Source organism: Nylanderia fulva, unplaced genomic scaffold, assembly GCF_048542155.1.
Source record: "Nylanderia fulva isolate GAGA-0341 unplaced genomic scaffold, ASM4854215v1 Scaffold14, whole genome shotgun sequence".
NCBI lineage: Eukaryota > Metazoa > Arthropoda > Insecta > Hymenoptera > Formicidae > Nylanderia > Nylanderia fulva.
In genome coordinates, this window is record NW_028189622.1 from 4,045,646 (window position 1) to 4,067,674 (window position 22,029).

General features: G+C 32.5%; 1 protein-coding gene and 1 long non-coding RNA gene across 6 annotated transcripts in view; one reads left to right on the forward strand and one right to left on the reverse strand.

Moving 5' to 3' along the window:
• Nucleotides 1-22,029, forward strand: part of LOC114929304 (lachesin) — a 234,769-nt gene that overhangs the window by 12,454 nt on the left and 200,286 nt on the right. The gene's annotated exons all lie outside the window — the stretch shown is intronic.
• LOC114929306 (uncharacterized) lies at nt 1,955-18,115 on the reverse strand. Its single transcript, XR_003819231.2, has 3 exons — nt 17,981-18,115; nt 2,247-2,630; nt 1,955-2,189 (listed from the first exon to the last, which is right to left on the reverse strand). It is a non-coding gene; the product is annotated as an uncharacterized LOC114929306 (long non-coding RNA).

Here is a 22,029-nt window from a genome sequence, read left to right on the forward strand (position 1 = left end):
TAGAATCCTTCAATGATTAAGCACTTAAGCTTTTAATTTTCTTAAGAGTCTTAATATTCGATTTGAAACTTTAAACACTGTGTTCTATCATTTTTTCTCTTATTTTCACATGTAGCTAGTGATTTTTCTAATTGCGAAAAATCGAAGTCATTATATTTTGTTGCTGTATTATTGATTTATAAAGAATTGATATTAGAATAGTTTTTTCCGATTCAATTTTACATTTATATTCTCTCACTCTCTCTTTCTATGAATTCTCATATACGAGTAGGTATATAAATGAATATATACGCGATGTACATTTGTATTTGGCAATTATATATTACTTGTATTCTCGAAGCTTTTTGCGGATTATTATTTTCTTATTATAAATTATTTTTGCTCCGATAAAATTATTATAGTATAGGATATTTTATTATTTATTGCATTTGTTTGACGATGCATATATATATATATATATATATATATATATATATATATATATTTATTCTTTGATTTTTTTGCTCTTATGCGTGTTCGTTGAAAACAGACAAATAGAAATCAGGTTAAAGTTATCGTAATTAAATTTGAAACACGCTGATACAGATCAGAGGTGTGAAAGCTCTTAGTATTTTGATATTGCGGGAACGTTGCGCTATTCCGGATCGGCCTAAGCAATGCGCGTGCAATTTGTCAGCAGCCATCTATGATGGCAGCGAGCACCGTAATTTCGTATCGCTTTGAGGCACTAATTTAAATACATATTAATACAACGCGTGTGTGTACGCAATATCCGCCTGATGCGGCGCGGGACACAGAGCAGTCACGGACGGCGGACTTTGGCGGCGTGAGAGCACGACTTTGCGTGCCAGCCAATCAACATGCCGGGCTATGCATACGAACGAACCTGTCGACGGCTTGCACACCGAATAAATTCGAATACGCTGAGCACCCGCGTTACGCGCAATAATGTCAGTTTAGCGGGCGAACCTGAATGGAGCAATGAGACTATACAGAATGGCGTGATCGTGCGCTACAGGATAGAATTCATCGCGAAATACCACTTATTTAGGGGAGAAACTATCGCAAATTTTAATCCTTAATCCTAATATGCTTATTTTATGTAGCGTGGGCTTAAAAGCTTTCTGCATTATTGCGAGAGTAATTTTGCTAAATAATTTTAATTTGTTTTTCAAAGAGAATATAAATTTGAATTAATTTATATTATCAAATAAAAACAAGCTTGTATGTGAGAATCAAAATATGTGTTAAAAAAAAAATTGGGCGTCAACCGAAGAATCAATATAATTTTCGGAGTTTGCAAAAAATCGATATTTTCACTTTTTACGTATTTAAAAAATTATATTACCTATATAAGGCTAGCGATGATAAAATGTAATCATTTGTTAACTATAAAATAATTTAGATTTAAAAAATGTATCTAGTTCAAAATTTACAACTGACGTTTGCAATTATTTTTAAATGTGATATAATGCAGAAATTTATGCAGATGGATTATTCTTTATGCTAAAAGATTTGACATTTATATTGATCTGGCCATGCAATTCTTGCTCGAATAAAGCGAACTGCAAAGTGTAAGAATTTGAAAAACTTTCAACTTAGCAATAAAAAATGTACTTTACAACTTGCAACGATCGTAAGTGATAAATTGAAAGTATAACTGCTAAGATAAAGTGGCCTCGATTTGAGAATAGATTTAAATATATCCACGAGTACTTTTGGCCCGTGACATTTTCTACGAACATTTTCAACAGTAAGCCATATAACTTATGTGTATATATTTTTAGAAGATAATCCAATATCTTATGTGTATATATATATCTTGTATATATATACACATATTGTCTTATTAATATATATACTTTTACTCTTAACCTTTTGATGATCATATATTTAAATTTATCAATCTTTATACCCATAATAGGTATTTTTTACAATGCATTTTAGCCTACACTTTTATTATTAAAGATCACATTTTAATTGAGTGAAATCAAATGAATCATAATATTCATAATAAATATTCAAAAATGACAAATTCTCACGTCTGTCAAAATTTGCCTGTCATGACAGACTGAAATAAGGGTGTTCCTCGCGCCACTTCGTTTCTTTTGTCGTTATGGCGAATGGAAAAACTTCTGGTATTCTCCCCGGTCGGCAGTATAAGACCGTAGATTCTTGATGCAGCTTTTCTACTGAAGAAAGAGAAATAGAGAAAAAGCAAAAGGGAAATTCCTTGGAAAAAGTACCTTAGCTACTGCGCCTTGGAAAGGGTAGAGGAGCACAGTCGAGCTCGCAATCGTTGTGTTAAAAACTTCCCTTTTTCCCTGGCCGTGTTCAATGCGCTCGCTCTCTCTTCTCGTGACGCGCCGACGCGAGGATCGTATCGCACGCGCAGTCTCTCAGCCGCATAAATGCAAAAACATATTTAAAATGTTATCTTGTGGCGGACCGTGAGCCGCATTCAAAGTTTAGACATTAAATATACATTAGTATCGTTATAATTTCGCACGTATCTGCCATTTAACCTCCGTAGCCACCTTATGCAAGTATATATGTATATACAATTGTGCTCGATTCTTTTTTCAATAATGCTCTATCATTTCCCTTCAGTTTACATAATAATGATAAATCTGAAATAAGTGTACATATATAGAGCTTCAAAGTTATTATATATCTTTTTGATTTTTAGATATGTACAAGTAGGTAATAAAAGCGAGAAATTCCAAAAATGCAGTCCCATATTACACAATCAATACGATATTGCTTTGAAGAAGGGAGGGTTCCTTTTCCCTCAAGAGACAGACATTATATAAATTATTTATTTATATGAATGTATGAAATATTTGAAAAGTCAATGTAATGAAATAAGTGTACATATATAGAGCTTCAAAGTTATATGTATATCTTTTTGATTTTTAAATATGCACAAGTAGGTAATAAAAGCGAGAAGTCTAAAAATTGCAGTGACATATTACACAATTGATGATACGATATTGCTTTGAAGTTAGAGTTTTCTTTTTCCTTCAAAAGACAGACATTATATAAATTATTGATTTATATGTATGTATTGAATATTTGAAAAGCCAGTGCTGCTATGTATTTTTTTATATGTATTTTTTTTTGGTAGAAAAATTCGTATTATCTATTTAGAGATATTTCCAAGAATTTTGTCAGAAGTAATGAAAATAGACAGGCTATAAAATATAAATTTAAGAAATATAAAATAGTTCAATTTTATTTTTGATAACAGAAAAGTGAGACTCTTACTCCAGTTTTGTAAATCTATGTGATAAATATATTTTTTATTTAATTTCTATATATAAAATATTTAAGTTATATTCTTGGAAATCTAGAAATGCAAAATTTTTATTATATTTTTAAAAATTGACCTCACAGTTTTGTCATCAGAGATAATCAAAAAGCATCTCCGTTTACGTGTTTTTTTTTAAATATGTGGCTGTCGTTTATCCGATGCAACTTCAGTACCATATATTTGATTTACACATAGAGAACGCAAACTGTTTGCTGCTGTAAGCATGGAGAAATATAAAAGTCGCTTTGAAAACTGTGAAAGCGGATGAACGCTGTCATATGTCGTCAGAGTGTTTTGTCGTGTGGTAAAAAAATAGAATACTGTTGATACGTTATACGCCTACTTTTATCATATCATCCTTGCATACTTGTATATCATTTCATTTACATATATGACGGTAAAATGCTATTGTCAAACTTTATTGAAAGGTCTTTTATACACTGGAGCATTATTTGTCCTCTTGCGCGATTATTTTTATGTATGCCATTCATATATCATTGAGCGAGTATAATTTATGTAATGGAAATTTTTGCATAATTGAGGAGTGCATTCAAATATTAAATATGCTTCAAAATTAAATATTCTAAAATTTTCTAAAAAAATATTTTTCAAATTTAACATTTTTTGAAACATTTATTAATTTAATGTCTCTTAAGTTGTTTCTTATATATATATATATATATATATATATATATATATATATAAGATATATATATATATATATATATATAAGTTTATCTTTAAGATAGATAAAAGAGATTAAATTTATCATTAAATAATAATCCCAAAACACTGAAAGAATTAAATTTAATAAATAGCTGCTCTGTGCAAAAACATTCTAGATTTTTTATAAAAATGTCTTTTTGTTGTTCAATCTGAAATATCATTTATTCCATTTAACTTCTATTTCGTTCTTTGATTGTACACATTCGAGTCAAATCACAGACATGGCAGGGATTAGAGAATGGTGGCAGATGAGGAAGCTTCTGGTACGCTAAAATTTCTTTTGCGTCGGCCACGTACTACAATCGTTCTTTTCACGATTGCAGACTGTGACTGCCGTTAACGAGCGAACGACTTTTTAGCGCAACGGAACGAGACTGCAGATCGAGAATAGCATAGGAATGTGCCATGCTGTACATGCAGTACAAAATAAACCATTCTCGTACATCCGTCGATAAGGGAAATTTACTTTGCACATGTTTCTAAATTGAGCTTGATCATCGTTACATTGTAACGAATCGATCGTTAGAAAGAAATATATATATTAATGCATGTTTATTTATACATATTTGTTTTAAGAATAGTTATTAAAATTAAGGAAGATTTATTTATAAAAATAATTACACACACATACATTTTGTTCTTGTAAACTTTAATTATTTCGTCGCGTATAATATTCATCTAGAGACTACTGAGACTAGTAGAAAACAGGCATGTCAGCATGTGTTTTGTTTCATGCAATTGTTGCAACTCGCTCCAGTATCCGCTCGACGTTTTTGTTGTAACGTCATTGTAGAAGTTTATCTTAATTTTCTAAAGTCACGATTAATTAATGTATTTAGTACTTTGAAGAAAATGCAAGTAAAAATTTCAGCTTCGCAAGAAAAACTGTCACAATGCATTTCTATAATTTTTCAACATCATTATTATGAAATAACTACACTTTTAGTAACTGTTAAAAATTACGTTTGTTATTCGACTTTTTTTTTGCGGTGCCACAAATAGACTTCAACATTTCTACGTTACATTATATTCTGCATTGCGATTCGATAATTTTAAGATTTTACGATACGCTTCTGTGTGCACTCGCATGCAAATAGGTATATCAATATATGTATATGTATATCAATCTCCCCTAACATATTTGATGTAAGTCGCTATATACAAATTTCAGATATATACGGATATATTGCACGCGATATATATCTTCTTACTCCCGACTTCGCAAGATGGAAACTGACTTTCATCTCGCATTCGAGATGTGCGCGCGCGCGTACATATGTGCGTCGAAGCCGGCAGGCCTGTGTAAACTTTCGATTCGGTGAACACGACTTGGTGGCTTCTCGCGGACCGTTTAATGGCATTTCCGTGCTTCCAAAAAGGGAAATATTAAATTTCAAGACGCGAATATTCGTGTATCCGCGTGACGCGTATCGTATTCTAGAAACGTTGGCAGAAAACGCTACCACTTTTTGGCCTACTTCTGGAAGTGCGATAAAAGTGCGAACGAGAAACGGGACATAAACTCTGTCGACAAGCTTTCGATTCTTATCTGCAACTGTGTAAATTATATTGCAGAGTATTCACGCGCGCGTTTATTCGTTTTGAAACAATCGTACAAATTTACGTGCTCCATTTATTTCGTATATACCTTTACTCCAATAATTATGATACGTATTCTTTTGTCAAAATCTTGTCAAATTATTGTATAAAGTCACGAGAATCTATAAAAAAATTAATTCGATAATTCAACTATTTAATAGCGATATATAAAGGATAATAAAAAATAAAAAAAATATATTTACCTTATTTTTCTTTGCGTGCACAAAGTCTCGCATTGCGTTTACTTTGAAATAAGCAGAGCACGATCTTATAATAATGAAAGGGCGCCGAATCTTCTCGTAGCAATTTTTGCTTTATTATCTACGCAATCGCAAAGTCGTGGAAATGGCGAAAGTTATGCCGGTATTTCACTTTTACGAGAGTTTACATTGACGTGTATATATCTATTTAATAAAGAGAGAGCGAGAGTGGGAAAGAGAAAGAATGAGAGAGAGAGAGAGAGACAGGGTGAGAGAGAAAAAGAGAGCGAGAGACCGAGAGAGAAAGAGAGAAAAAGTAAGCTCCGGTTGCAGTAGACTGCAAGTTCGCAGACTGCAGTTTTGTGTTATACGGTTCTACCCGCTTCCAGCTCGCGTCTTTCCCGACGATACGTAACCGGGCTAACGCTATAAAAACGTCCGGCGGCATTGCAGGTTACAGACGTGTTACATGCCCGCCATGCGGTCATTCATCTTCCTCCCAGCTGTGTTTCTACCGCGGCATTCTCTTCGCTTCTTTACTTATTCGCGTGCAAATTTCGCGCCTTTTATCCGACGAAACGGCGCTTTTCGCTCTGTTTAAGCAACAATTTAACATACAGAGGACTAGTTGTATATAGCGTTGTACCTGGCGCAAAAAAGTGCCATTTTTCAAAATATTAATACATTTTAAGAGAAATATTATCTAAAAATATTTATATTGTCTTACATTCACAGAGGCTTTCTAATAATAGCTTAAAAATATAGTATAAAAAAATTCTCGCGCGTTTAATTCTCATTTATTACCAAGAAGATTAATTATGCTATTTAAGAGCATTTTTTTCTCCTGTTATACTTTGTAATACAAAATAATTTTCATTACTGTTTCATTGAGGATTACATGCAAGAGTAATACATAAAATGAGAATTATTTGTTTGCACAGCAGTTATGTTATGGATATGGAATTGCGGCAAGGAAAAATGTTATATTATGCAAGATACCTCGAAAAAAAGAAAGAGAAGAGATTTATTTTTAAGTTTCCCAGAGTTAAAAAAAATCACGACGGTTATTGTCGATTGCGGATGCTGGAAATGTCAGCAAGGTTGGGTGGGAAACCTCTTAATGCACGGGAGCATTAAGGCGTCTAATTTCGCCTTTCTGCTTTCCACGTTGAAATGCAATATCGCCACGGAAGGATTTTGCGCGCGAAGTATTTCCAACATTTCTCAACTATTTCCCAAACTAGACTGTTCGCTTCATCAATTGCGGTCTCGTTTGCGGACCATCAAGCAGCAATCTTATTCACACAGACGATGCAGAAAATTACTTAATTTTTAAAAATATTTATGATATCTTTTCAACTCTGATATTTGGAGATGTGATTAAAATAATTTTTACAAATGTTTTTCTTTAACAATTTTCATATTGAGAATTTGACAACTACAGTCACAAAGTAAACTTGATCTTAATTGCCCTATTATTATTATCTAAAATTTTGAATTACAATTTTAAGATTTAATGATGGCTTTAATATATATTCGAGGATCGATATTTTTACGATTTTTCAAACGACATCGCACTTGGTCATCGTTAACATTCGTCTCTTCCTGATAAATTGTAGGTGAATAATTGCGAAAGATTCGAAAGGGAAAGTGAAAGCTGTTACATGTCAGATTTAGGTCAGGTATTCATAATTATAACGAGGTGAACGGGAATACAACGTTTAATTGCAGCATTGCATCCATTCTATTCCCCTATTTTCCTTTCCGCTTGCACTTATCCAGTTGCATCGTTGCCGTCTTTTGCGGAGGACACTCATCTCTCGAGAAAGGAAGACGAAAAAGCATTTGTCTCTGATTTGAAAGCATTACAGCGTCAACTCTACAATTATTATCGTGCTGAAATTAGACACGGTTACAGTTTCCTATCTGTCGCTTGCATTTCATCTAGAAACATATTCAGGACGAATTATGCTCGTTCTTTTTAGCAAAAGTGACAACGAGAGTTCCGAAATTAATGAAAATGATCATTCACTTTCAACTTTTTAAAGAGTTATTCCTACAGAGTTCTATATATATTACATATTGTATATAGATCGTAAAACTTATGTGATGAAATGTGCGATACAATAGTTATATCTAATTAGAGAGAACTCGATATGCCGTGTCTCTCTCGATAAGACGTGACAGTTGAACATAAATCTTAAAATAAAAATAAAAAATCAGTGAAAATTAAGTTCACATATAAAAAGAAATGTGCTTAATTAGATATGGCTGACCTTGCATAACTTTTAAAGAAAGAGAGAAAGAATATCGTTGTTGATTGATTTAATATAATATGCTGAACTCAATAGTTGCTCCAGTGAATGATAAAAATAGTTGTCTTCAAGTTATACACATACATTTATTATTTTTCTCGATTTTGTCGCAAAGCTCTCTAAAGACTCGAAGAAAATAAGCTCTTCCACTCTTGTTCGTAAAAATAATTTTCAACGTTAATAGTGTGCGGCGCACTTATCACGGATGTCGAAGGTGCGCCAGTTGGTACTGCCATGTGTACGCCGCGCAAATAAAGCAATTTTCTCCTAGAGGCATTTTCAGGAGGAGAATGCGGAGCGGCACTCGGCTCGCGAGTCATCCGATAACACTCCGGGATGGATCGGTTTTTTTGTTCCTCGAACAATTCTATCCTGGCTATTATCTAGCCTTCTTCCGTTCACCCTCTCCGTCTCGTCTTCCTCGTTCCTTTTTTCGCTTCCTCGTGTCACCTCTGCCACGAGCCTGTCTCCACCTTCATCCTTCCTCACCGTCCATATTTCCGGCCCGGATCGCGTCGCGTAAAAACTATAATTGTATAAAAGATGTTTCCAGACCAGGCGCATTGTTCTTCCATTCCTCCTCCTCCCGTGGAATCGTGCCAAGAACAGGAATTTCCATAGATCTCGCCATTGATTCCCTCATGGAATCTGTCCAGCCGCGCCGGCGATATTCAAAGATTTACTCGTCGCAATAACACGGGGAAATTATACGCGAAAACATTTGTCAACGAAATTAATTTTTAAAATTGAAATATCCACTTTATTAATTATCATGTATATGCAATTAAAGAATTTATTTATGTAAGAGATTCATCACATTGTCATAGAATGTATGCGAGAAATTTTGAATATATTATCAAATCTGGAATAGATATTTTGTAATATTATCTTTGGGGAATATTTGTATGAATATTACGAGAAAAATATTAAGAGAAAATTTCTTTAGATTCCGTTTCTAACTATATACATTGCGCAACAACTACACAGAGAGAATTTTCTCTTAGAATTTATCCTGAAAATCATAGTAATCGTGGAACAACATGGTATTGGAAGAATTTTATATAAGAGTTTCTCTGATTAAATATTTATCACAATACAAATATTAATATGTACGTAGTAAAATTTACTATGTACATAATAAAATTAATCGATCATTTATAATATTTTTATATAGATACTATTGTGATAGACATTAATATTTTTTTATTGTGGTAAATATTAATCGGAGAAACTCTTTATAATATTCTTCCGATACTATATTGTCCCACGATTGCCATGATTTTCAGGGTAAATTCTAAGAGAAAATTCTCTCTATGTATGTGTGATAAATAAATCAGCATCTAATCACATGATTACCTCAATTAGAATTTTTATCTCTCTTGTAAAATCTCTTTTGAATGCGGGGAATCGTTCGTAAATTCTCAATTTATCTTATTGAATCGGATGAGGGACGGTTTTTTTACCTCAAATAAGGCATTTGTGCTTGACTGAACGGCATGGCATCACAGGAAAAGCCGAGCTTAATGCCTCGTATTCGCGGCAACTTCTCTGGGACGATTAATGCAAAGTAGTTCATAGTGTCAGTTAGCATAACGCTGAAGGTAGGCGCCTGTATCGTGGCAGAGGGTCCACTAAGCCGGCTTACTGTCGAATGCCGGGCTACTATTACTTCGGTCGTTGGCGCGCTGGCGCGATGCTCGGGTAATTTGTAGCTTGTAACGGCGGCCTTTGTGCCAATAATATCGCGTATGATTCTTTGATCGTGCCCGCTATATTGGCATACCGGTTCTGGCCGGCTGACCGATGCTACAAAAGGGCTTTTTGCGCCAGCGTATATTGTGAAAATGTACTGCGTACGTCATTATTCGGACGCATTTTATGATAAAGGGAATCCTCGCGCCGGATTTTAAATTTAAACATAGAGTATTGATTGTGATTTTATTTAAATATAAATTATTTTCTCCTTTGTAATATAATGCATTGTTATTTATAAAACGATGTGTATAACAATATTCATATTTACGGTACATCATATTTGGTTAGCGAAATGAACATCAGTTAATCACATTGAAAGAAATATAGGCACTCGGAAATTTAATAAATTTGTTTTATATATAAGTAATAAGAAACAATTGAAGATACAGCCAAACAATTAATACATATAAAATGTTAGTTTAACAAAGAAGGGGAAAGAAAGAGGGGAGGGGGAGAGAAAAAATATAAAATAGATAGTCTTCACATGACAGTTATTGGACTACCGGTCTAGAGAGCACCAGTTTAATAATACAGTACAATCAATCTTAATACTTAGTACGTCATATATAAAAAAAAAAAGATATTTGTAAATATACTATTTCTCGATCAACATTCGTAATTAATATAAATCACCGATGCGTAGTGTCTACAAAATTCGCATTTACTACAGCGTGAAACATGTTTGCGACGTCTCCGGAAATTGCATTAAATGGGTGAAGTCTCAAGGAAGTCGGCGAGTTAAAGAAAAAGAAAAAAAGTCAACTTTGGAACTTTCACGCGGTAATTTGAATAACAGTGCAACAAATACTAATTTGGGCTGCTCGCACACGCGTGTGTGTGAAAAGCTACGTCCGCTGATAGTAGGAGTTTTAGTGCATGAAGGCGAAACCTTAGCAGGAGCGTCAAGAGTCTTAGATTAATCTAGGGGTGTTGCTGTTGTTGCTGTTTCCAAGCCCAAGTTTTCCTTTCGAACGAAGGCAACGTTGGAAACTCTCTTAAGAGGAACAAAGAGAGAGAAAGAGAGTTGAAGGGCATTGCTCTCTTTGTTAGACTAATATCCACGATAATCGCGCGAGTGTTATTAAAATTAGCCGATTAAAATGAATATAAATTAGACATGTGCTAAATTTTCGATATTATTATTTTGGTAGTTTTTTGTACATTATAAGAATAATTTTTAATTAAAATAGAGACGCGCAATAAGATGCGTTAAAGATTGTATGACTGTTTTTTTTAATATGGAATATCTTATGGCGCGTTGAAAATTTAAATGGATATAAAATTGTGTATACTATTGCTTCCTAATAATTTATTAATATATGGCAATTTTTTATCACAAATTATCGTATCTTTAAACGTGCGAAATTAATACTACAAAATATTAATATCTCCGAAAAATAAATTAAAAGTATTTGAAAATACAGAAAATTATTTAAAGGTAATAGTTCTATTTATGTTGATTGAAATTGATCGGCTTCTTTGCGATTGTAAGGTGCTTGAAAACATCTGTTTGCCATTTTCGTAAATTGTTCCAATTAAAATAATGAATTTAAGACTGGAATTACGCGAAAAGTTTTCCCAACTGAGTAAAACCAGCAAACTTCGACAGAGAGTCATGAATTTACGCATACAACACTAATCCTTTTATATACGCGAGACGGCTCATTATTTTCTTCCTCTGATATGTAAATTTTCTATTTCAAATTTGGAGCAGACGGCGCGTATAAGTTTATTTATAAATATGTAGTATTGTAGTATATACCACACACACACAAACACGCTATACAACAAATTTTCGATATGTTGTAGTAGCCATCTAGGTCATATTCTATTATAAACTGCAATCCAACGTGAGATGAACCGAAATCTCGCAAAATCTCATCCAAGTATATCGCAGTTATTCGAAGTGTCACCTCGTTTTAGCACGAGTATTTTTTTTATACTCGCGGTCGATTCGCCCTGAACCCGCTCGCACATGAACATATATTTTCGAATTATCGACAGCCCGAGCCACGCGACAAATTGCGCCAGAGTACCCCCTGCCGTTCGCCGACAAGTTTAATAGGTTGTGAAATCATTCTGAAAAATAGTATCTGTCCCGGCGGAACGGGATGATCTCCGACGTACTATGTACTTTTGCGGTACAGATGAATGATGTACAGATTTCTCGAACGCTCTGTCAAGTTTTTATATATGTGAAACGTGAAATATACCTGTTCGTTCGAGAACGGACGACTTAAGATACAACTTTCGAGAATTTATATATGGCTAGGTCTCTCAACAAATGTCGTACGTGTAAAAGATATCACAAATCATTTGCTTTCGATTATTATCGAGAACAATTTTTTAACGAAAAAAATGATAGTAATTAACAAAAGGGTGCACAAGCGCTCGTATGTTCAAAAAATTAGAAGTATAAAAAAATATAATATATATTTTTGTCACAATTTTTTTTGATTGATTTTTAACTGAATAGAATTTCTATAGAAATAAAACTAATGCAGAAAAATGTTGAAATTATTTTTTTTTTTTTTTTATAAATTATACGCTCTTGTGAATATCTCGAATGTTTATCGAATTCTCTAGTTATCTAGTATTTCGTGAACATGGAGCACATATGAATTGATGTCTGCCAGAGGGGTCAATAGAAACTATAGATATGCAGAACGGATAATGGAAATCGAAAGACAAGCAACTGTTAGGGTATAGCAGCAACTGTTTGACGCGATATGGAAATTTAGGGGATGGTACCGAGTTATTTGCTCATCTCGAACATATTAATACTTTTATATCGATGAATTGAATGTAATCGCGTTTCACAATGTGATCAACAAAACAATTCACATATTAAAGCATCATAATTATCTACCGTCTGTTACCGTATTATTCTCCAATTGGTTTAATTTTACACTTTTGTGTTATAAATATTCGATTTTGATATTAGATACTGTTTTCCTGTACTCTGCTATGTATTTGGATATACAATATATTATTTATGCTGCATATATTAATATTTATTTTGATATGGATTAAAAATGTTCAAATTAAATTATTTCTTGTTTATTCGAGCTTTTCAAAATTATATTTTATTAATCATTTTTTCCTTTTATAATGAAAAGCTTTTTTGGCATTAATATAATTTGGTAGTATCAATAGTAGAATGTCTATAGATATTAAGAAAAATACATGTTCTTATTGAATTTCAATATACAAATTGCGATTATAAAATGTATATATTAAACAATTAATGTATGTTTAGCTAAGAGATAATTATTACACACATGTGATATATTTGTTACATGTGATTCACAAACGAATTTGTAATTTCGCAGTCTTATATTTTTATTAGCTTTTTATTTTTAATATTAATCTTCATTGATCATAAATGATCTCCGATAAAAGATATTGATTTGATTTTATACAACCTATGTGCAATTTGTCTTCCGTTAGTTAATCCACGCTAGTATCTTTATAACCGGTCTTCTGTCTCGTATATTGAGACACCAAGGTGTATATCGGTTATGCGTCATCCACGAGTCCTGAATTAGAAACCGGACGGGAGAGAAAGAGAATTAATCGGTCCATAAATCCGTTCCTCTGTCGGACATTCGTTTCGCTTACGCGATGGATTAACGATCCGCCGTATCGAGAAGGCGTTAAAAAGCTCATCCGCGTAACTCGCGATCACGAACTGAGCGAAACGCGCGCTGTTACACAATGTAACGATAACGATTTGACCCCGCTATTTATAGATCGGTTGCGGAATATGGTTACTTTTTCAGTCGTTATAACACGCGCTCCGGTACGTTATCCTGAAAACTGCACATTTCTTCAGAAAATTGCCATTTCAAGATCGAATTGTGCCACGAACAGCCGAGTATTTAGGCTACATGTTTCCAAACACAAAATAAAAAATTAAAAAATATACTTATTAAACAGCGCTACATTTTCAAAATAAATTTATTATTACACCTCTCGATACAGCTAGATTTTGATACTTCAATATCGTTGCTGCCGATTTAATATCACAAATAATAAACGAATGCGATTCGTTCCTCCAGTTTAAACTTTTATTATCTTTAATGTGTGTACAAAATTATAATTCTTCCCGAGGCAGATCTCCGTTCAATTCTGGCCTAATAGTCTCCAAGTTGAACGTAACAGATTCTAATGGTTATGCTCATGGTTATTACCCTTGGTGAAAAACATACTCAGAGAAAGAGAGAGAAAGAAAAAGAATATAGAGTCCGTGTCTAATTACTACGGTATATCTGGCTCGTTAAGAATACTACTACTTACACGATACTTCTATCCGGTTGCTATCTCGTTTTGTTTTTGTTTTGTCTTCTGTTTTTTTTTTATTTCGAGATCCATGTCTAGTATTTAAATTTTAAGCGAGTAACAGTGCAGTCAAATAGAGCGCAATTTTGGAGAGCCTGTGCCGTGCGCGAAATAGCGTGCACGATGAAACTTTGTTGCGAGAGTTGAATTATCGCGTGAACTTGCTCCACGGCGGAGACTACGCCGTAACGATGGAGGAGACGTAACAACGTAATGGAATATTTAATCTCTTTTTGACTAAATTATTTAAATTCAAAAGGGGGGGGAGCAAATTTTTTTTTCTTGTTGACGCGTAGAGAATTATTTGCATAATACATTCGCGGTTAATTGGATCCGTTGAAAAATTTACCCTTTGTTTAACAAGATTGTTGCCCGGCTAACAAGCGTCGGTAATTTTACAAGCGATTGCCCGGTCTAACCGAGCATCGCGTGTATGAAATTTTGTTACAGGAGTTTCATTACCGGGCCGTGCTCGCTACTCGAACGAATATCTAACTTCTTTATTATTCAAATTTTGGCCGCAACTTTTCTCGGTTAATGCATATATAAAATTATTCTTTCGATTATAATTATTTGAAAATCTATGAGACAAAATAGCGAATAAGTAGTAATAATAAATATTTTGTTAAATTTTCTAAAATTTTATTTTATAATTAAATACAAGTTATTTCTCACTTCGTTTTCAATTATTTTTTTAAATCGCAATTTTAACTTTCAAGCGCTATTCGTTAAATATAGCGCTAATGTCAAATATTATTTTAAAAAATCGCTAAAAAATTGCTTTGAATAAAAGATTGAATTTAAATTTAGCAAAAAATTTATAATATTATAAGAAAATGTGTGCTTTTAATTTTAAATAAATTAGATTATTAGATCATTAGTATTTATATTCTTTATTTTAGAGTCTAATTATAGAGAAAATAAATTGTTTTATTGTAAAGAAATAACCGTATTTTTAACATACAAAGATATTGTGTAAAGTCTATGATTCCAAGCGCACAGCGCATATTGCTTTTGCTATCGACCAAGCGATGAATCTCAGATTACATATATGGAGAAATTAGATTTGCGTATAATTTTGTAAAGTTCACACCGCGATATATATCAGTACAGTTGTGAAACTTTGCCGCCGAGTGTTGTTTCACCACCTGTATACGGCCGACACCACGCCGGCCAGCTACGTGACTGAATGTTTAATATGCTTGGACGCACCGCCATTATCGCGCTGCGCTTTGAATATTTTATGGGGAACGTCATTCACATATACCGACAAAGCAAGGTGCGAGTGCGTGCACAGACTGACGTCTACCTATGTAACAACGAGCATATAAGCGTTAATCCTTCATTTTGGCTTCATATAGGAGAAACTGGCTTAGATTACCGCTTAGAGATATGTTCGTTGTTAACAGCTTTTCTCCAGAATGTGTACGTACTGTATCTTGTACGCTCGGTTGTATGGGATTATTCTCTTGATTTATTCTCTAACTTTATCCCGTAGTTAATATTGCATATAAAATTATAGAATTGCTAGACATTGCAGTATTATATTTCTAATTATATGTATATAAATACAGTTCTCTTTCTTGGCTCATAGCTTTACCATAATAATACGAAAAATTATCTTTATAATTTTACATATTATTTTTTATTTATTATGGAAGAAGTTTATATATTTACTTATTAGAATTTTATAAATTAATTATATATTTTTACGAGTGATAATATACAATGAAGTTTAAAATTTATATTTTCCAACCCCTTCATACAAAATCTAATGCTCGCTCGAGGTTTAAAAAAACTATATTGCAACTTTGATTTGCAATGAGAATAATAAATACAATTCGCGGAAATGCTATATAATAAGGAAATAAAGATCTTGCCTATATCTAGGCGACGTCGATCTGATAAGAAAAAGATTTAACCCCAAAGTTAAAAAGTACTTCAGAACACGGACTGGAAAGGTAGACACTTCGCTATGGGTATACCGCCAAAAGAGGACAAAGTAATAAAGTTGATAGTAGCGATGGAGAAAAAGGAAAGGGGATGGCGAATGGCGAAGAAAAAGAAAAACGAAGTAATGAAATGGAAAAGTTTCACACTGCGCCTCGTCTTACTTGTAATGGTCGGTAAACGAATTAAAGAGCCAGGAATCTTCGTTGCCGTAGAAAGTAACTCGTAATGAGAGTATTTTTAGATTTCTCTCTCTCTCTCTCTCTCTCTCGAAGAGAACACACCAACGGAAAAGTGTATATATATATGTATATACTAGCATCGATCTGTGTTTCGTAAAGATATCGATACCTCCTTTGAAAACATCTCAGTTCTCTTCATCGTTCACTAAGTTTTCTTTTTGTTCACATTGAAATGCTGAACTTGTTTGTTGCCGTTGAATACTAATGTATGCATTTCCGTTTCTATGTAATATCGATTTTGTTTTTATGTCTCATTTTTTCTTCAAAGTAACGTGTTGTTTTACATTTTTACAATTGATTCTTTAACGCGATAAATGTTAAAAGAAAAGTTGGAGGAAAGAGATTGAAATAGTCTTAAGGGAGCTAAATGTATTTGCATTAAGCTCAATGTTTTTACGATCACTTTCCAACTTAACTATATTATCGGTTTGGCATATATCTCTATTAAAGTTTGTTCTTGGAGTACAAATTTGAAAGTCGTATTAAGGAGATTTCCTTTTTTGATAAAAATGTAAAATAAAATTCTTTAATAAATTTTTTGCATGAAAATGCAAGACATGAAAACATAAAAAGATAGTTATGAATTTTTAAGAATATATTTAAGCTCGTGCGAATATTTCGAACTTAAACGAAGCTTTTTTCAGCCCTGACTCTTGGCACGTTTCTCTATCGTGGAGTATTTAAAAAGTTATTTGCATTCTTTAATATAAAATGCAGGGACATTGCCAGAAATTTTTAATCGTGTATATGCATGTGCGAACAATTTTGACACTTCTGATTCTGATTGTTGATATATTATTTTTTATATTATGAAAGATCTCTTAGCAAGTGTTTTTTATAGTATACGCATTTTTTAAATACGGAAGAGACATAGACACGGTCAATTTTTATTTAAGTTGTATATTTTTTATCTTTTTTAGAAAACTAATTTAGTTTTTCAATAAAAATGTTAACATGTTAGCCGTTTTTTAAAGGTTATTCTCTAAATTTTGTTGTAACTAATTTATTATAATTTAAGGTGTGCATGTATACGCGTGTGTGTAAATATTTACACATACGAATATAGATATAAATCTATTATCTCAAGATTAAAGGTAATGCAACACATTCATCAGTACGATGCGCAACTGCGGAGCTGATCTCCGTAAAATACAAATATATGTATAAGTTGTATAAAGTGGTGTCCAAGATAATTAATATTTTAAAAAATAATTATCAATTTAAAAAATTTTTTCTTTAAATTCATATTTAATAATATAAAGTTACATATTTTTCGAATATTTTTTTAGATTTTTAAAAATATTTTTAGATTTCTAACTCTTATTTAAATAACCTAAATAATTATAAATCCTAGACTTTATTTCGAAATATTTTTTATATATAAATTATTGTAAATATTTTTTTAAATTTAAATATTTCAAAATTTAATCTAGAATATTTTATATGTATTACATTATACAATGTAAAATGACTGAATACTGCTAAGATGATAAATGGGTAATTAATTTAGTAAAAAGAAAAAAATGATCAAGTGCTTACCTCATGTTATTCCGCCATCGCCTGATGCCTCCTCGGGCGAGTCTCTTCTCTCTTGTTCATCTTTTTGCTGTTCCTTTGGATGGTACTCACACGGCACTCATTTGCGGAGTCATGGTTGATTATGATCGCGCACTAATCAATATAATATAACGATCGCGCAGCACTTTGTACGGCATTTTCGATGTTAATCGCATGCGACGCGCACTTTATTATGATGCAGTGAGAGAACGCTTAAATAATGATTGCATTAAACGACTATTTACTTGAAAATTTCGAGACTAAATTTATGAGCAAGTCGTCACAGCTACATCTGTTAACAAATACATGCTCTTGTTTTAAGATTATTATTATTAGCTTGTATTATAAGTGTGATTATAAATACATAAATATATACGAATTTAGGATAAATATCGGCAAATAATACAGCATCCGAAAATATCGTCGCTTTGCTGATTGCTCTCTCGCACGATAGATTTCGATCAAATATATGTGAAACACGCATTTTAAACAAATCAACGATGTATAAACATCGAATTTTTATTATGTGATTAATAAATATGAATATACGTGATTAAACACGATTGTAATTAAACGCGTTGTCACAATTTAGAATTGATTTATTTTATAGTCACGATGCTTTGTTAATGATTGAAAATAATATTGGCAACTTTATTCTGATTATGTGCAAATCGAGTTAAAGGTTATTTAAAATAATATATAAAGTATAGAATTCGAAAATACATTACGTTTAACGAGTCATTGATGATTTCTAAATTCTACTTGTAAAGAAAAATCGCGTTTGATATTTCCTAGTCATTATCATATTTGAGAGATAATACTATATACGAAGTCTCGCATTATTTCCTTCGAGTCTCGTGACGCAAATGACAAGGCCATAGCAGTACACGTGGCATATAGTATGTACACAACATTGTCAAACCCGCATACCAGTGCCAGCTCTCATTCATGTTTCTCCCTCTCTTTGCTGCGAAATATTTAATATATTACGAAATAAATGCAATAGAATACTTTGTTCCTTCAATTTCAAACCAACTCTTAATAAATTTTAATGTATAATCTCATTAGTATCGATTCGAAAATTCGTGTTATTACGCTTTCTCAACTTGAAATATGGGAAAAATTAAGTACTTGTATCGGCGAAAAATTTAGAATGCAATGCAAATATATATATACGTATATTGGAATTCGAGTATTATTACAGAAACAATTATCGTTTGTAAAAATCGCAATAAAAAATGTTAACGAAAGTTTATAATTTCTATTTCCTGTCACTTGAATTTTCAATTAAAACATTGCGTGAAGGAACAAAATATTTTATAATACATTAAATATTCCGTAGCAGAGTGGGGAATGTGGTGGAGAGTGGTGGGGCAATGACTGACACACTGGTATTCGGCTTTAACAATGTATACGTAGCTCGTGCTGTGACCTCCGACCTTGTTATTCACGTCGCGACACTCAAACAGGACGGTAGTGTGGCGCGTGACACTCTGTATGTCGTCATATTATCTCTCAAACTATAACTACGATCATGTCAAGCACTAGGAGACATCAAATCTTTTACAAATAGAGATTGTCAATTTAATTGATTATCGTAATTAACAACTTATAAGCGTATCGAGATTTTTCATCAAAATATGACATGAATTTCGCGACTTGTACCGATTCTTGATTGTATTGTCGGAAGAAATACGTCGTGTTTTAAATAATATTAACTATATTAACAAAGATTGTAATATTACGCGATATCGAAATATATAAAATACTAATGTCATTTTTAATCATTAATAAAATATCGCATAAAACAAATATAGAATATCGATGTTGAAAAGAGAATAAAATTATAATACATTTGATTATAATGATATTAACCGAGTAATAAAAATTGGATTGTCTATACATCGAGGATTTTTTAAAAATAGATGTGATTTATTCGAACGAAATTTATTACGAAAGTAATCAGCGAAGCGACAATATATTTTCGGATATTATATTTCGAAGAACTTTCTTTTAATTTGTATATCTATACACTTATGTTATGAATATATAAAATGATAATTATTTAAGAAACGAGAGCATCGATTAGCAATAGATATAGCATCGCCAAGACGAGTGACGCGTGAATTTCATTGTGTGATTTCTAGGCGTGAGTTATAATTTTACGCGATCATAGTTTTCGCGCTGTTCTCTCATTATAACATATATTAAAGCGCGCATAAACGTTTGCGAAGAACGTCGAAAGTGCTTTGCTAAGTACCGCGCGATTAGTGATTCTGACAATTAATGCGCGATTATAATTCACAAGTGCCATGTGAGTGCTGTGAAAAAGCTGTAAAGAATGAGCAAAAGAAAAAAGAGATCCAGGGAGGCATCGGGTAATAGCGAAGTAACTGTGAGGTACACACTTAATGATTTTTTTTTAAAATTAATTACCTGTTTATCTTCGCAGTAGTCCAGTTTACATTGTGTAATATAATATATGAAAAACATTCTAAATTTTCTTTTCAAACATTTAATATATTATTTTTATAAAATTTTTAGAATAATTTTTATAAACATATATTTACATTTGCAAAACATTTTTATATTGTTTGATATTTTTGTCTTTTATATTATTTTTAGTAAAATATATAAAATTTAAACCATTTCATTCAAAATTTATATAATTCTTTTAATAAATGTTTAAAGAAGACCAAAAGTAATTCAATAGTAATTTTGCGAATTATTTTGGACACTGCTTATATAATTTGGATATATTTTGTATTTTACAGGTCAACGTGTACAACTTCGCTGCTTCGCATCGTACTGGTGAGTTGTTAAATTATTTTTTTTATCTTTTATATGTAATTAAATTGTCATATGTATATATGACAATTTTTTTATATGCATTATTTCAAAGTTACTCAATTATAAATATAAATTATGTTTTATCAATCAAAAGCATCAATGAATTCATGAAGATGCAAGTAAAAATTGAAATCAACGTTGGCGAAAAACCTCAAGATAACCGATCGTGTTAGAATTTTCTGAATATCTTGTTTGAAAGTGAGATAAACGAATCTCTATCTCTAACCATTTTACGATAACTACTCGGTGCAATGAATTTGACGAACTTGTTGTATTCGATTAGCACGCGCGCGACTCACCATGTAACTTTGATGGTATTCAAGCTGTCGAGGAAGTGGAAAGTTACACTACTTCCACTTAACGCATTATGCGGTTATAGTCGGGCCACAAGCTGCAAAGTACTCAACGTCTGTCGGGCATGAGCAGTCTGTGCATATATTACTTTGCATCAAACATTTCCTTCTTGTGGTAAGAAAGTGCACAAATGGAGATTGTCCAATGAGATATGGATTATTGTTGCAAGCTCTCGTAAAGAGCTTTCTTACAGTTATTTTTTTTTCAGCAGATTAAGATGATTTTTTTATTCGGACATATTAGATGTTTATCTCGCTCGAAATTCGAGACTCAGTTGTCAAGATATTTAATTATGATAATGAGAATATTACAACAAATGTTGATCTTCTATTTTTTCATTGTATATTTTATACACAAAAGCTTAGAATATGCATTAATACATGCACAGTTTTAAAAGGTATTTAAAGCAATCTAATTAAAAATTTCGATTTACTTAAAGTTGTATTAGAGTAGGAGGATTATAATTACGCACTCTTCGTTTAGGATTAACTTTCGCGTAAACAGAGGGACCCTTTGCTTCCTAATGCTATCTCATTCACATTCCTCGGCGCGTTTGTACGCGGTTCCGTTTATTCTCGTGGTATTCCTTCTCTCATTTCCCGTTATGTTCCTCTCGCAATGTGAAGTTTAGTCTCTCGTCGGGTTTTCCTACCTCTCTACGATACACACCGACGAATTCACACGCGGTTGCGCGTTGCGTGTTTCGCGTTAACCGGTCGACTGACACTGAGGTAGATTCACGATACAGTATATTTATCGAATCGAACCAAATCTACGACTTTTATTCGGGGATTTTTCTATCGAAGTATTGGCGAACGCAGTCACAC